This window comes from Puma concolor, chromosome A3, assembly GCF_028749965.1.
Source record: "Puma concolor isolate L17-30 chromosome A3, mPumCon1.1.hap2, whole genome shotgun sequence".
In the NCBI taxonomy this organism is placed as follows: domain Eukaryota; kingdom Metazoa; phylum Chordata; class Mammalia; order Carnivora; family Felidae; genus Puma; species Puma concolor.
This window is the reverse complement of record NC_141669.1, coordinates 130,539,455-130,554,193: the sequence shown is the minus strand read 5'-3', so window position 1 is coordinate 130,554,193 and position 14,739 is coordinate 130,539,455. Positions and strand designations below refer to the sequence as shown.

Below are 14,739 nucleotides of genomic sequence, written 5' to 3'. Positions count from 1 at the left end.
AATAAACATTAAAAAACAAAAACAAAAACAAAAAAACCTGAACTGCTAAAGGGAGTTTTTCATGCTGAAAGGAAATGACACCAAATGGCAGTAATTCAAACCTACAGGAAAAAATGCAGATCACCAAAAACGGTATATGTCCCAAACTATCCTGCCGGAATGATCTCATGAAAGATGTGAACGACTAGCCAGATGAGTGAGGACGGTGTGTGCGAGCCTCTCCACCAAAGAAGCGATAGAGGGTTAGCCTTCTCTAACATCTGCCTCCCAGCTGCGAAAGCCAGGGCGTGTCAAGAAGAGGGGGGAGAACTCCATGAAGGGCTTCCTCTCTCCCTTCACTTTCTGATCCTGCAGACAAGCAGAGGTTGTGTGATCCAGGCCATGCTGAAGACCCATGTGGTGTGTCCACAGCCCCTGAGCAGTAGGGGTGAGCTGGCTTAGGAAGTTTCATTGGCCTCCTGCTGCCTCTGTACCTATAAAGCGGGTAGAAAGTCTCCCAAGATCAAGGCAAGGCGTTGTGAATAGGGACCCTGTAACAGGGAAAAACTCAGCATGTCTGGCTCTGTGTTGCTTCTATTTCCCTTGCTGCTGCGACCTACAGGCTAGAAGCTTCTGCTTAGCCTTACACATAGGCATGTTAATCATTGAATGAATTTTGCCTACAGCTAAGATTTACAAAACCACTTTACTCAAAACCTACCTCACCTGAGGAGATAAGGATGTCACCAGAGGGCTTATCATCATAATTCCTTTAATACTGAGAAATGGGGGTGCCTGGGTGGCTCAGTCGGTTGAGCATCCAACTCTTGATTTTGGCTCAGGTCATGAGCCCATGGTCATGGGATTGAGCCCCACATAAGGTTTCATGCTGATCAAGGAGGCTGCTTAAGATTCATTCCCTCTCTCTCTCTAGGGGCGCCTGGGTGGCGCAGTCGGTTAAGCGTCCGACTTCAGCCAGGTCACGATCTCGCGGTCCGTGAGTTCGAGCCCCGCGTCAGGCTCTGGGCTGATGGCTCGGAGCCTGGAGCCTGTTTCCGATTCTGTGTCTCCCTCTCTCTCTGCCCCTCCCCTGTTCATGCTCTGTGTCTCTCTGTCCCAAAAATAAATAAAAACGTTGAAAAAAAATTTTTTTTTAAAAAATAAAAAAAAAAAAAGATTCATTCCCTCTCTCTCTCTCTCCTCGTCCTCCTCCTCCTCTGCTCCTCTCCCCCACTCATGTTCTCTCTCGCGCGCTAATAAAAAATTAAAAGGCTGAGAAATGATCATAACTCAAAGGGGATTGAAACCATGCCCCATAGGGTTAATGAGGTTGAAATTAGAAAAAAGTTTAAAGCTTGTTTTTCAGAGAACTGTTACCCCGAATTGGCTATTGTGTCTTTTCAGACCCCACTAACTAATCCAGCAGCTACCTCTGCAGAAACCTGACTCAAGGTCAACTGATTTGGTTCCGGCCTGGGAACAAACAAGGCCCCGCCTTCCTCGCCGGAGAGAACAAGCCCAAGGCCCAGTTAACACCAGCTCTGAGAGCATGCCCATGGACCCTTCTCCCTGTCCTGAGATAACCTGCTGACATCAGGGGCTGGATTTCACCTCGTCTGGATGTTAAGTCCCCACCCCAAAGTAAACGTGGTACGCACGTGACGTGTGTGTTTGCTCAATATGCATACTCCAGCTTTCCTCATGAACAGTCATAAACTTCCCTGCTGTTTTCACTAATACGTAATCATGTAATCTCAACCCCTCTGATTATAGAACCTTGTTCCCTCCTCCTTCAGGGAGGCAGATGTGAGCCTCACCCTCTCATCTCCTGGTTTGGCTGCCTCTGGAACGAACCTTCTCCCAATGAAGCCTTCCTTGTGGCACATGCTGTGTCTCAGTGAATGACTTAGCTGCACGAACTTGGGTTCAGTTACAACCCCGTAAAAGACAAACCGTTAGCTCTAAGGAAAAAGGCCCAAAGAGAGACTGGAGTTAGAGCACGGAATCTTCTAGACTCTCTGAGATGGTTCTTCTGCTTCACCCTAGATGCAAAACTAAGTCAAGAGGGAAGGACTCATGAGGGAAATGGGTGGCCTCAGCCTTGTCCACTTTGCCGTGCTGTTGTGAGCATGCAATGTGCAACTGCTCAGCAGAAGTGTCTGAAGCTCTTTAAAAAACAAAGCATTATGGGGGCACCTGGGCGGCTCAGCCAGTTGAGCCCCTGATTCCTGGTTGCGGCTCAGGTCATGATCTCACAGTTCATAGGTTCAAGCCCCATGTCGGGCTCTGAGCTGACAGCGTGGATCCTGCTTGGGATTCTCTCCCTCTCCCTCTCTCTGTCCCTCCCCACCCACCCACCCCAAAATAAATAAATAAACTTTTTTTAAAAAAAGAGCATTATACGAAGAAAGTCCCTTCCTCTACACACACTCCACTATTCTCAGGGCGTAAAAATCCAAGGCTTAAAACATAGTATTGGTGAGGATGTTGAGAAATTGGATGACTCAAGCTTTGCTGGTGGGATTGTAATATGGTGGGGCTACTGCGGCCGACAGTACGGCTGTCCCTCAAATCGGTCAACGTAGAATTAGCATAGGATGCAGCAACTCCGCTTCTGGATAGAGACCCAGAAGAATGGAAAGCGGGGACTCCAACATGTGTCTGCACAGCCAGGTTCACAACAGCAGCACTCACAGCAACCAAAAGGTGAAACAACCAAACGCCCATCGACAAGGAGCAGATAAACCGAGTGTAGTCTACACGTGCAGTGGGACACTAGGCAGCCTTAAAAAAGGAAGGGAACTGAGACACAGCCTTCACACAGATGAGCCCTGAAGGCGTGCTAAGCGAAACGGGACAAACAGTGCAGGATTCCACTTATTCGAGGTACGCAGTCGAATTCACAGAGGCGGAAAGCAGAATTGAGGCTCCCAGAGGCTGGGGGAGGGGGAGGCGGGGATTTGTTATTTCATGGGGACAGAGTGGCAGTCTGAGATGATGACAAGGTTCTGGAGACAAACGGCGGTGATGGTTGCCTAACAGTGTGAACGTACCCTTAAGATGGCTAAAATGGTTACGCGTGTTTATGTTATGGATGTTTTACCATGATTAAAAAAGTAACAACCTTTATAAAAAAAAAAAAAAAGCCAGGGGGAGCCACAGAGGAGCCCCCAAGACACAATGATTTCTTTTTTTTTTTTAAAATTTTTTTTCAACGTTTATTTATTTTTGGGACAGAGAGAGACAGAGCATGAACGGGGGAGGGGCAGAGAGAGAGGGAGACACAGAATCGGAAACAGGCTCCAGGCTCCGAGCCATCAGCCCAGAGCCCGACGCGGGGCTCGAACTCACGGACCGCGAGATCGTGACCTGGCTGAAGTCGGACGCTTAACCGACTGCGCCACCCAGGCGCCCCAATGATTTCTTTTTTAAGTGAAATTTCCATGGGGTGTGGACTCCAGTGTCCCAGACCTCAGGGATAGGTGGTTGTCATTCACAAGCCTGCAGGCACAGGGACAGTGATGCCGAGGGTCCAGAGAGCAGCAGAGGCGGAGACAGCCACATGCAGTCGTTTGCCCGGCCTAGAGGTGCTCCCCCACTGGTGTTTCCTCCCAACGTGCCCCTTCCCTCCCCCATCACGTCGCCGGGACCAGGCGTGTGTAATATCATACTTATTTTTTTTTTTTTTAATTTTTTTTTTTCAACGTTTATTTATTTTTGGGACAGAGAGAGACAGAGCATGAACGGGGGAGGGGCAGAGAGAGAGGGAGACACAGAATCGGAAACAGGCTCCAGGCTCTGAGCCATCAGCCCAGAGCCCGACGCGGGGCTCGAACTCACGGACCGCGAGATCGCGAGATCCCGCGAGATCGTGACCTGGCTGAAGTCGGACGCTTAACCGACTGCGCCACCCAGGCGCCCCAATATCATACTTATTAATGCAGCCACTTACTAGGTAGACTCAGTGATTCCTCACGACCCCATGAGATAGGAACCACCACTGCCTTTGCTGTACAGGGGAGGAAACTGAGGCACGGAAACGTTCAGTCCCTTGCCAGAGTTTTCACCAGCGTTTGGGGATAGACACAGGAAGCAGAAATAGGCCAGCTGGCCCTACAGCCATACTCTGAGTCATAACGCCTACCGCCAGCCTAATACAAGAGGTGCCTGTAGCCAGGAGTAAAGGGATTTCCTAACGCAGGTGAGTATTTTATCGTTGATTTGTCTGGGGTTTTGTGAAGTCGGGCCTCGTGGGAGAAGCCAGCCACCTCAAGGGTGCTGATGAGGACGGCCGCCCCCTTGTAGCGAACGCTGCGTCCCGGGTGCCATCGCCGTGAAGCCTCACAATCCCCCCAGGAGGGCAGATAATGCGCCTATTTCACAGACGAGGACAGCGGGGCTCAGAGTCTTTGACCAACTTGTCTGCGTCGACTCCTGAGATGGGACCAAAATCCAGGTGTGGCTGACCTAGAATCCCTACCCCTAAACCCAGCAATCCTCAAAGGGGCCTATCGGGGCTCCCAGGGGACTCTTGGCATCATCTAAAGACATCTTCGCTTCTCTGGACTCAGCGAAGCAGCTGAACGCCCCAGTGGGCAGGACACACACCGCCCCCCACGCCCACGAGGAACCATCCAGCTCAGAACGTCAACAGTGCTGAGGTTGAGAACCCTGTTTCAACCCTCAGCGGTACTGGGTTCTCAGTTTTAGGTTCCTAAAAATCTCCCCAACGTCTTGAAATACACGCTGTGGCACGTCAGGCGTGGCTATCTCCGGGTGGTTGAGTTGTATTTTTTCTTTTGGCAAAACTGCGTCTTCTCAATTATCTTTGGTGAATATGCATGAGTCTTGTAAGTAAGTCTCCGCTTTTTAAAGAAGCTTTAAGTCGGAGAACCCTTCTGGGTTGCCAGTTCGTTACCTGATGCTGAGTTTCAGGAAGGCAGGTCAGGGTCAAGGTCTGGCTCTGCCAGTTAGCGGAAGCCACCCTGGGACTTCGCCTCTCTGGACCTCTCTGTGGCCTCATCGGCGACAAGGAGACCAGACCTTTGGCACCTGTGCCTCAGTCACCTGCGGTGCCCGGCCAGGCGCCAGGGACTGTGGGGCTGAGCGTCTCACACACGTTAGCTCTGTTCACCTGCCCCAAAGCCCACAGGGTTGGACCCTGGAGCCAAGGAAGGAGCAGCAGCCTGCCCAAACTCACGCCCGTGGTAGGTGGTAAACCTGAGGCTAGAACCCAGGATGTTTGCCTCCCAAAGGCCTTTCGTCTGCACAGCCCACTGCTCCTTTTCACGCCAGCGAAGGACTCAGCAATGGCGTCTCTGCTTTCCTGCCCGTGGGGGTGCTTTGCACAGGCTGCCCCTGAAAGACAGTGGAAGAATCCCGCATATGGCTGGCGGCCTCCAGCTCCTTGAGCATAAAGGGCTGTGTGGCACCCATCTCGCCCCATCCTTCCAGGCCCAAGGGATCTGGGCTGACTCAGGAAGCTGCCTTCCTTAACCCTCACAGGCAGGGGCGAAAGGCCGAGTTCGGGGGGGGGGGGGGGGGGCCAGCGTTCTGCAGAAGCGGGGTGAGGAGGGCTAGCTGACCGGAAGAGGAAAGAAGCCAATCGCGAGGCTCGGAGGAAACTGCATGGAGCTCGTCGGTCTTGCTTCCCCCTCCATCTTGTGAAGACGGGACCCTGCCCGCAGCAGGCGGAGGGCCGAGCTCAGGTGAGCACTGAGGCACGTGCTCCGCCACCCAGAGGCTGTCAGCTCCAGGCCGTGACCCCACGGAGGTCGGGGTGCCCGAGTTAGCAGGTGTTTTAGTACAAGCATGTTTGACGCAGTATCTGGAACATACTTATACTTAAGAAATTATCTGGGGCGCCTGGGTGGCTCAGTGGGTTAAGTGTCTGACTTCAGCTCAGGTCACGATCTCACGGTTCATGAGTTCAAGCCCTGCATCAGGCTCTGTGCCATCAGCATGGAGCCTGCTTCGTCTGGATCCTCTGTCTCCCTCTCTCTGTCCCTCCCCCTCCTCTCTCTCTCACATGTGAGTGCACGCACTCTCTCTCAAAAATAAACATTTGAAAAAAAGAACTTGTTTATTTGAAGTTCAAATTTAACTGGGCATCCCTTATCTTACATGGCAGCCCCACATGGGACAAACAGGGCTGAAGACCTCAGTGCTGGCCCTTCTCGTGACAATTCTATCCAGACTGGGTCACAGTGGCCCTTTACGTACTGGCACTGGGACCTGAACCCTCAGCCTTGGCATCTTTTTAAATACACGTTGTCTTACCCGCCTTTCCTGCATAATATCCTTCCTTGGCTCCCCCATTAGCCAAGGCTAACGGCTCACCTCCTTGGCCAAGTCTGTTCCATGCCCTGCTGTGCCCCCAGGGCCCAGACACAGAGCAGGGCAGTGAACATTGGCAGAATGAACAGATGCGCCATCGTCTACAGGAGGATGGCCCCAGCTACCTCCAGCCCGACTTCTCACCCCTCCCTCCCTCGCTCCCTGGAACCACACCCAGCTTCTTTCACTCCCCACCGTCACCCGCGTCCCACCCCAGCTCATCCTTCAGTCTCAGCTTTCCTGACTTCCACCCCAGGTTCCAGAGTAAAAAGAACGCCTTCCCATTCTGAGCACGCGGGCGATGTCGCACTGCTCTAAGCGCTCCGGGGTGGTTAATCCTCCGGACATCAGGGTGAGGTGCGCAGTTCCAAGTGTGGACCACCTTTTCATTCTCAGTGAGGGGGCGGCCAGAATTCCCGGCCACGCGGTCTGGCTCCCAGCCCATACCTGCACATGGGACTTTCCGCCCTGGGCTCTGATTGCCTGTTCGCTAGTCTGCCCCCTGCGCTTCATGAGGGGAGGGACGGCGCCTTGTTCCCTGCAGAACCCCCCCAGCACCTGTCACAGACCATGTCTGGTAGTATCAATCAACATTTATTGAGCGCTATGTTCCAGGCACTTTTTTTAAATTTTATTATTTTCGAAAGAGAGAGAGAGCATGTGAGCAGGGAAGGGCAGAGACAGAGGGAGACAGAGAATCCCAGGTAGGCTCTGTGCCAGCACAGACGCGGGGCTCGAACCCACACACGGTGAGATCATGACCTGAGCCAAAACTAAGTCAGACACTTAACCAGTTGAGCCACCCAGGCATCCCCCAGATACTTTCTAAATGTTTTCTGTGCTTCATTCAATTTCCATGACAATCTCAGAAATTGTAAGCACTATTGTTAACCCCCGCCCCTTTACAGATGAAGAAGCTAAGGCACAGAGAGGTTAGGATAGTAGCCCAAGCCCCACAGCCAGTCACGGATCTGGCAGCCAAACTTGCTGATGTGGTTGAGTGAATAAAGGAGCTTTTCTGGAGACTTAACAAGATCCCAGGAACCAGCTGGTGAAATACAGGGGGGTTACTACAGACGTGAGGAAACAGGCACAGAGGCGCCCCACACCAAATCGCCTCTGGACAGAACAGGCTCTCATCTCTAGAGGCCAGGACCGGCTGCATTCACACCCTTAAAAGATTCTGAGACCCTGAATACTTATCTAATACTTTATCCTGTTTGATATTAATGAATAGCAAACCAGAGTAACAGTAGCTGATTTTGAGAACACGCTGTCTGCCCACTGAGTGCCGACTGCCCCACACGCCCTCTGCCACCGAACTTGTGGCTATGACCCTCAGTTTATCAAGGAGGTTCAAAGCAGCAGAGTGGCTCTCCTAAGGCCATGTGGCTCCTTGGTGACAGAGCCGGGATCTGAGAGCCAGCCTTGAAACGAGGGTTTCCATCTATGAACAGGTGGTGTTGTGGGGCACCGGGGGGCTCAGTCAGTTAAGCTTCTGACTCTTGATTTGGGTTCAGGTCACAATCTCACGGTTCGTGGGTTCGAGCCCCACGTTGGACTCCGTGCTGATGGTGTGGAGCCTGCTTGGGATTCTCTCTCTCCCTTTCTCTCTGCCCCTCCTGTGCTCATGCTCTTGCTCCCTCTCTCAAAATAAAATAAAAATAAAACTTTAAAAATAAGCAGTGTGACAAACTGCGACACTAAAGTTCTGTACAAGACATGCCTCAGGGAGGGAGGGTGGCCCCCTCTTTCGCTGCAGAGCAAACGTCCCTGGGGAGAGGCCACGACAGCTTCCCTCTCTGTCCCCAGAGGCAGCCACGGATCATCGGGAAGCTGCGGTTTTTACCAGAAGGATCTCTAACAAAGCTGACTTACTTCAATTTACTCCACACTTCCCAAGACGAGGGCCCAAGCCAACCGAAATAAAAGTTCATTTGTTGCTTTTCTTTCATTAACTGGTGGCCAGTGAACACCTGTGCTGGGCACCTAGGAGTTATCAGGGTCAAGTCACAGCTCAAGCTGGTGCAGGGAGAAAGTCGAGAAGACGGGAAAATAAATGGCTGGGCAATGAGGCACCAGTGACATCCACGCAGGGAGGTACGGGGGCCACAGAAGGTGCCCCAGCCCACCTGAAGGGGACAGAAAATAAAACCCAAGATGAAGCATGGAGAATAAGTAGGACTTGGCCGTGAGGAGACGTTGGGAAGGAGGAGGGTCAGAGGGACAGCATGTGCAAAGGCCAGGCGGTAGGCATGAGGAAGCCTGCTCTGATGCCTAAATTCCCTCATCCCCGCAGAGCACGGACGGTACAGTGGGGAGTGGGGAAAGCCTGGGCAGGCAGGTGCACACTTGACGCTGAGGACAAAGGGAAGCCACGAAAGGCAGGTGCAAAGACACACTGACTGCTCCCTGCTGACCCAGGGCTCCCTGGCCTTTCCCAGCCCCCCACATATGGGGAGGGGGGGCTTGTGATTCCTTCTAAGTGTGGCCAACGGGCTGTGAGCAGAAGGGAGACATGTCCCTTTCAGGCTGAAGCACCTAAAACAGTGCGTGGGCCTGCAGGTCTCCTCCCTGCCATGGGGACCCTGGAGCCACAGGCACCTAAAAGACAGAGCAGTCGGGGGTCTGAGTCGCCATTCCACAGGGAGCTTCCCCTGAGAGGCGCCAGGTCCACAGCCGACCTCATGGGAGTGAACAGTAAACTCTGGGCTCAGCCACTGAGGTTCTGAAGTTTGTTTCTAGAAGCACAGGCACGGCAGAGTGAGTCTAGCCTGACTAAACCAGAATATGACATCCTTGCTGACTCACAGTCAGAGAGAAGCTTTGGTTAGACAAGCCTCATAGGTATCAAAAGTCGGATCAGAAATACTTAGGTTTGGGGGCACCTGGGTGGCTCAGCTGGTTAAGCCTCGGACTCTTGGTTTCAACTCAGGTCATGATCTCGCCATTGTGAGTTCGAGCACAGAGCCCGCTTGGGATTCTCTTCCTCTCTCTCTGCCCCTCCCTCACTTGTGCTTTATCTCTCTCAAATAAACTGAAAAAAAAAAAAAAAAAACTCTTCAAGTGTCAATTTCCATCATTTAACATAATTTTTTTTTAAAGACAAAAAAAATATGGGGCGCCTGGGTGGCTCAATCGGTTGAGCATCCGAATTCAGCTCAGGTCATGATCTCGCAGTTCATGGGTTCGAGCCCCATGTCGGGCTCTATGCTGACAGCCAGGAGCCTGGAGGCTGCTTCAGATTCTATGACTCCCTCTCTCTCTCTGCCCCTTCCCTGCTCATACTCTCTGTCTCTCTCAAAAATAAACAAACTTTTTTTTTAAAGACAAAAAAAAAAAAATTTAGGTTTGCAGTAAGCACCTGCAAATGGGTTTGTGCCCACTGGGATTTGATCCTGGTCTCTGCTCCACAGGCTGAAATCTCTCTCTTGTGCATCGTGGTCACATGGTGACTAAGTAAGCAGTGGCATCAGGAGAAGACAGGGGGTGGGGGGGTCCAAGGCCGCCTCGACTCAGCCCCTCAGAAACCGACAGGAGGGCCATCAGGGCTCGTGTTCTCACTGCCCACCACAGTGGACCGCCACCCTCCCACCAGCGCCTTTCTCCTCGGCCTCCCGCACTCGGGTCTGGGATGTGCTCCCTCCCGGCCACCGGATGAGCAGGTCTCTCAGAGGCTGCTAGAAAAGCGTGTCTTGGGGCGCCTGGGTGGCGCAGTCGGTTAAGCGTCCGACTTCAGCCAGGTCACGATCTCGCAGTCCATGAGTTCGAGCCCCGCGTCGGGCTCTGGGCTGATGGCTCAGAGCCTGGAGCCTGTTTCCGATTCTGTGTCTCACTCTTTCTCTGCCCCTCCCCCATTCATGCTCTGTCTCTCTCTCTCCCAAAAATAAATAAACGTTGAAAAAAAATTAAAAAAAAAAAAAAAAGCGTGTCTTCTCAGATCAAAAGGCACAGGCTGGGGCCAACCGGTGGCCAACTCTTGTTTTCAGCTTGGGTCCTGACCTCAAGGTTCTGTCCCGACAGTGCAGAGCCTGCTTGGGATTCTCTTTCTCTCCCTGCCCCTCTCCACTCTCTTCCTCTCTCTCTCTCTCTCAAAATAAACAAACTTAAAACAAAAAAGACACAGTCTTGCAAAGACAGCCCCTCGCCACAACGCTGCTCCCTCCCTAAAAGGCATCTGGGGGAAGGTCGGGGTCCCCGTGACTCTCTTAGAGCACAAGGTATCCTTATGCTTTGGTCTCGAAATTTCTTACTAGAGGAGCAAATATTCTAATCTTTTTAGCTGCTGCAAACAGGGTTTTTGCGACTGGTAGCCTAACACCCCCGAACAAACAGGCTCGTCTCCTTTACAAATGTGATTGATCAATAGCATCACGGGTTCACTCAGCCCCAGGAGGACGGGGACCAATGAAGGCTCAAAAAAAAAAAAAAAAAAAGCCAGCTGTCTCTGCAGGCTATTTGGCCTGGCCACCTCGGGTATGTCTGGAACCTGAGAGACAGAGCAGCCGGAACTCAGGTTTCTGCATCTCCTCAGTGTGGGACCCCGGGCACCACTCCTGCAGGTCACGGGCATTCAAGCTCTGTGTTAAAAACTGCACAGCCGCATCCCTGTATCTGCAGCTGATCTGATGCCAGCTGCCCCGCTTTCTCACATCTCCCTCCCCGAGCTCAGCGCGCAGCCCCACAGCCATCTGCGGAGGGAGCTTTGTGGGCAAGTGTAATCGTTACGGATGCTTTGTGTGTCTGCAAGGGGCAGCCGCACCCGCATGGGCTGCTCTGGCCTCCCACAAACGCGCCCCTGCTCCCCGTGCACTCGGTCCTTGGCCCCACTCCTCTCCGCCTCAACAGACAGAACTCTGAGCCCAGCAGAGTCTTCTCAGTTTCTCCTTATTTGGTCTCATCTCACTGACGAATCCTAAATTCACAGATGGCAAGAGCGGAAGGGACTTTAGGAGGCAGGGGGCCCAGAGTATTATTCATTTTACAGATGGGAAGACTGAGGCCCAGAGGGGAGGTGGAGCTGGCTCATGCTATGACTTAAGAGACAAAGCCAGAACTAAAACCCAGGTCCCCGTGATATAGAAAAATCTCCTAAACCTAAAGCATGCCTTATGCTTGTGGTCAAGTGCACATAAGGTAGAAACGCTACTCAAACTGGGTTGATTATTTAAAGGTCTCATGGCCTCCCATACCTGAGAAGTCCAGAGACATGCCCAGCTGGGTCCTGTAGGTGAAGAAATCTCTCTGGATTCTCCATCTCCTGGCCCTGCTGCTTCCACGCTGCTGGTGGACGGGGTCTCCCCATGAGCTGGCAGGACAGCCCTCGGCATCTCCAGGCCGTCGCATCCATCCACCTCTACAAGCCCAGAGGGAAGAAAGTGTCCACCCAAGGCCCAGGGCCGACCCACCTCTGAACACCTCTAACTGTGGCTCTCCCCCACCCAACCACCTGAACAGGAGTGAGGGGGGCCCTCCAAGGGCACCTGGTGCTGTGGTCAGAGGAGGGGACAGGGGTTCACAAAGCATCAGATGTCCGCCACTGTAAGGACCATGCATTATAGTCCCTTTGTGTCGCCCACAGACCCTGGAACCAATGTCTGCCACGTATGAATAAACAAGATGAGTGAATGGATGGTGTTTCATAAACATTCACCGACCTGCTGATCCATCAGCACTGTGCACTCGGGCTACAAAGCCCCAGGGACCCCCTGATCTCACCCCACATCCCCTACCCCCACCCCAGGTGCCCTGCAGGACACTGGACAAGCCCATGAGTCGCAAGGCAGGAAGCTGCCTATTTCAATCACTCTAATGAATCGAGAAAGCCCCCTGCCCAGGGCTGGCCCAAAGCTTCTCCCCCAAGCACTCCCCACCGCGACAGGATCCCCGACTATAGCAGCATAAACACTACTGCAGAGTAAAGAACACAGGTTTCCGAATCCAACAGACCCAGGTTCAAACCCCAGCTCTGCCCCTTAGTAGCTGAGCGTCCTCCTGCACGGTGGGACCCCTCCGTGTCCTTATCCATAGGGTAGGCATACTCATAGGGGCACCTGGGTGGCCCAGTCAGTTAAGCATCTGACTTCAGCACAGATCAGGATCTCGCGGTTCGTGAGTTTGAGCCCCACCTCGGGCTCTGTGCTGACACCTCGGAGCCTGGAGCCCACTTCGGATTCTGGGTCTCCCTCTCTCTCTCTGCCCCTCCCCCACTCGCGTGCACACATGCGCGCGCTCTCAAAAAATAAACAAACATAAAAAAAAAAAGTAGGCATAATCATAGAACCTACCTTGGGGAGTAAGGTGAGGGTGAGGTGACTGCATGGGAAGTCCCCGGTGGCTGGGACACTTCATGGGTGGCCACTGTTAGCTATTCTGGGTCCCAGAGGACCATTCTTAACCCAACAACATCCAACAGATTCGTCACATAAGCACTGCAGAAAGCAGACGCTTCTGGGCGCCACCTTGACAATAAGGAGTGGGGAAGGGGTCCGGAGTAGGGGAAAAGCAAACCCATGGGGCCACCACCGTTTCCAAAGGACTTCTGCAAACATTAACTCGCTGAATCCTCCCAGTAATGCTGGCGTGGGCTGCTACCGCTCCCTTTACGCAGACGAGGAAAGCCGAGGCTCAGAAAGTCAAAGTCCTCTATTTGCACGTCTACCGCACCCACGCAGTTAGATGACCCCAAGATCAGTCCTCTAGCCACAGTCTATCATATAGGACCTGCTCCCACTCACGGAGCCACTCGCCTCTCCCGGAGAGAAACCCTCCGACGCGACCCAGGCAGAGGTTCACGAAGCAGATGGCAACACGCCGCGCTCCTCGCAGCCCTCTTCTCCCCCATTAAGAAAGTCTACCACTTCCTGCTGTGACCTGGGACAAGCAACTAAGACACCCCGAGCGTCCCCGCCTTCTCTGTGGGGTTGGGGTGACACCGGTGCCTTCCTCATAGGCGGCTGTGCGCTGAAGCAGGGAGAGAGGTCGTCCCCACCTGCTCACCCCCATCACTTCCAAGGGGAGCGCGTCCCTGAGCCAACACAGCTGCGAGCCACCTAGCCCTCCCCCTCCTTCAGAGGCGGCACGTGACCCAAGTCCATCCAATCACGGCGCCCCAAGCGCCCGCCTTGGTGCCTGGATGGGCACATGACCCAAAGGGGCCAATCCGGTCCCTTGCAGGAACTTGAGGAAAAGACCTCTCCTGCCGCAGGAGTGGCTAAAAAAGGACCCGCTAGAGGTCACGCCCCCCACGTGCAGCTGGGGGCGGAGTCAGAGCCAACTGAAAGAAGACGACTGGGAGTGGGGGCAGGGAGGTTCTCCCCAAGAAAACTGAGATGCTGTTTCCGGAAGAAACGGGAACGCGGGCTGGGGTTGGCCAGAGCGGCAGATGGTCATCACATACCTTATCATCAGCAGGTTCTAGGAACTGAGCTGACATGTTGCCAAAAATCAGACCATTGGCTCCCTGGTGATCCCAAATTCCTCAGGCCACCTCCCAGTTTCTGGAAGGAGGATCCTGGTCAGAAAATGATTTAAGGACCCCAGACAATGCACGGAGTATTTGAATTCAGTCCCCAGCTTGGATGCGGGGCTCAGATGATTTCAGATTTATTTGCAACTCACCGCTCTCTTGCTGACGCTGTAATTATTTTGTCAGGATACTTCTTTAGCACCAGGGTTTGCTTTTGCCCGGCGGCCTCCCCAGGGCTTGTCTGTAAACAGAAGGTGGGATGTAGATGCTCCAGGAGCAGAACTGCAGCGGTGAGACTGTGGAAACCGCTGTGCACCGACTGCGGACGGGCTGGGGGGGGTGGGGCTTGAGTGTCTCTCTGCAGGTACACCTCCGTCACCTGCTGCCCCCCAGAAGCATTTGTTGCAAGTGACCTAATACTGCCAAGTGCCTTCCACCAGCACCTCCACCTGCCAAGGCAACTCAGCACCTGGTCCTGTCCTTCCTCTTAAATCTCTCTCAAATTCCCCACTTTTCAACCCCGTCCTGGTCTCTGTCACCATCCACCTGTGTTGATTGCTGTTGCTTATGAAAAAGTCTCCATATCTAGTGGCGGAAGCTCTCCAATTTTGTCATCTTCCTCGAGATTGTTGGGTTAGTTGTTCCTGGACATTTACATTTTCATATAAATTAAAGAATCAGCTTCTCAATTTACACACACACACACTTGTTAAGATTGTGAGGGATTGTATTGTACCTGTACATTAATTGGAGGATAGTTAACTTCTTTATGCATTAAACCATCCAATTCACAAATATATCTTTCCATGTATTTATGTCTTTTAATATTTTCCTAATATTTTATAATTTTCTGCATAGATTCTTACACAGATTTCATTAGATTAATTCCTAGGTATTTGATTTGTGATACTGTTACGGTGTTGTCTTAAAATTTCATAACTGTGGCGCCTAGGTGG

The 14,739-nt window shown here is 52.7% G+C and overlaps 1 long non-coding RNA gene across 1 annotated transcript in view; it reads right to left on the bottom strand.

The window, feature by feature from the left end:
* LOC147582805 (uncharacterized) overlaps window positions 1-13,357 on the bottom strand; it is a 44,605-nt gene extending 31,248 nt beyond the window's left edge. Inside the window, exons 1-2 of the long non-coding RNA XR_015248786.1 lie at window positions 12,603-13,357; window positions 11,508-11,669 (exon numbers count right to left, since the gene is read on the bottom strand). This is a non-coding gene — a long non-coding RNA (uncharacterized LOC147582805). The remainder of the gene's footprint in view (window positions 1-11,507; window positions 11,670-12,602) is intronic.
* Window positions 13,358-14,739: the final 1,382 nt, after the last annotated feature.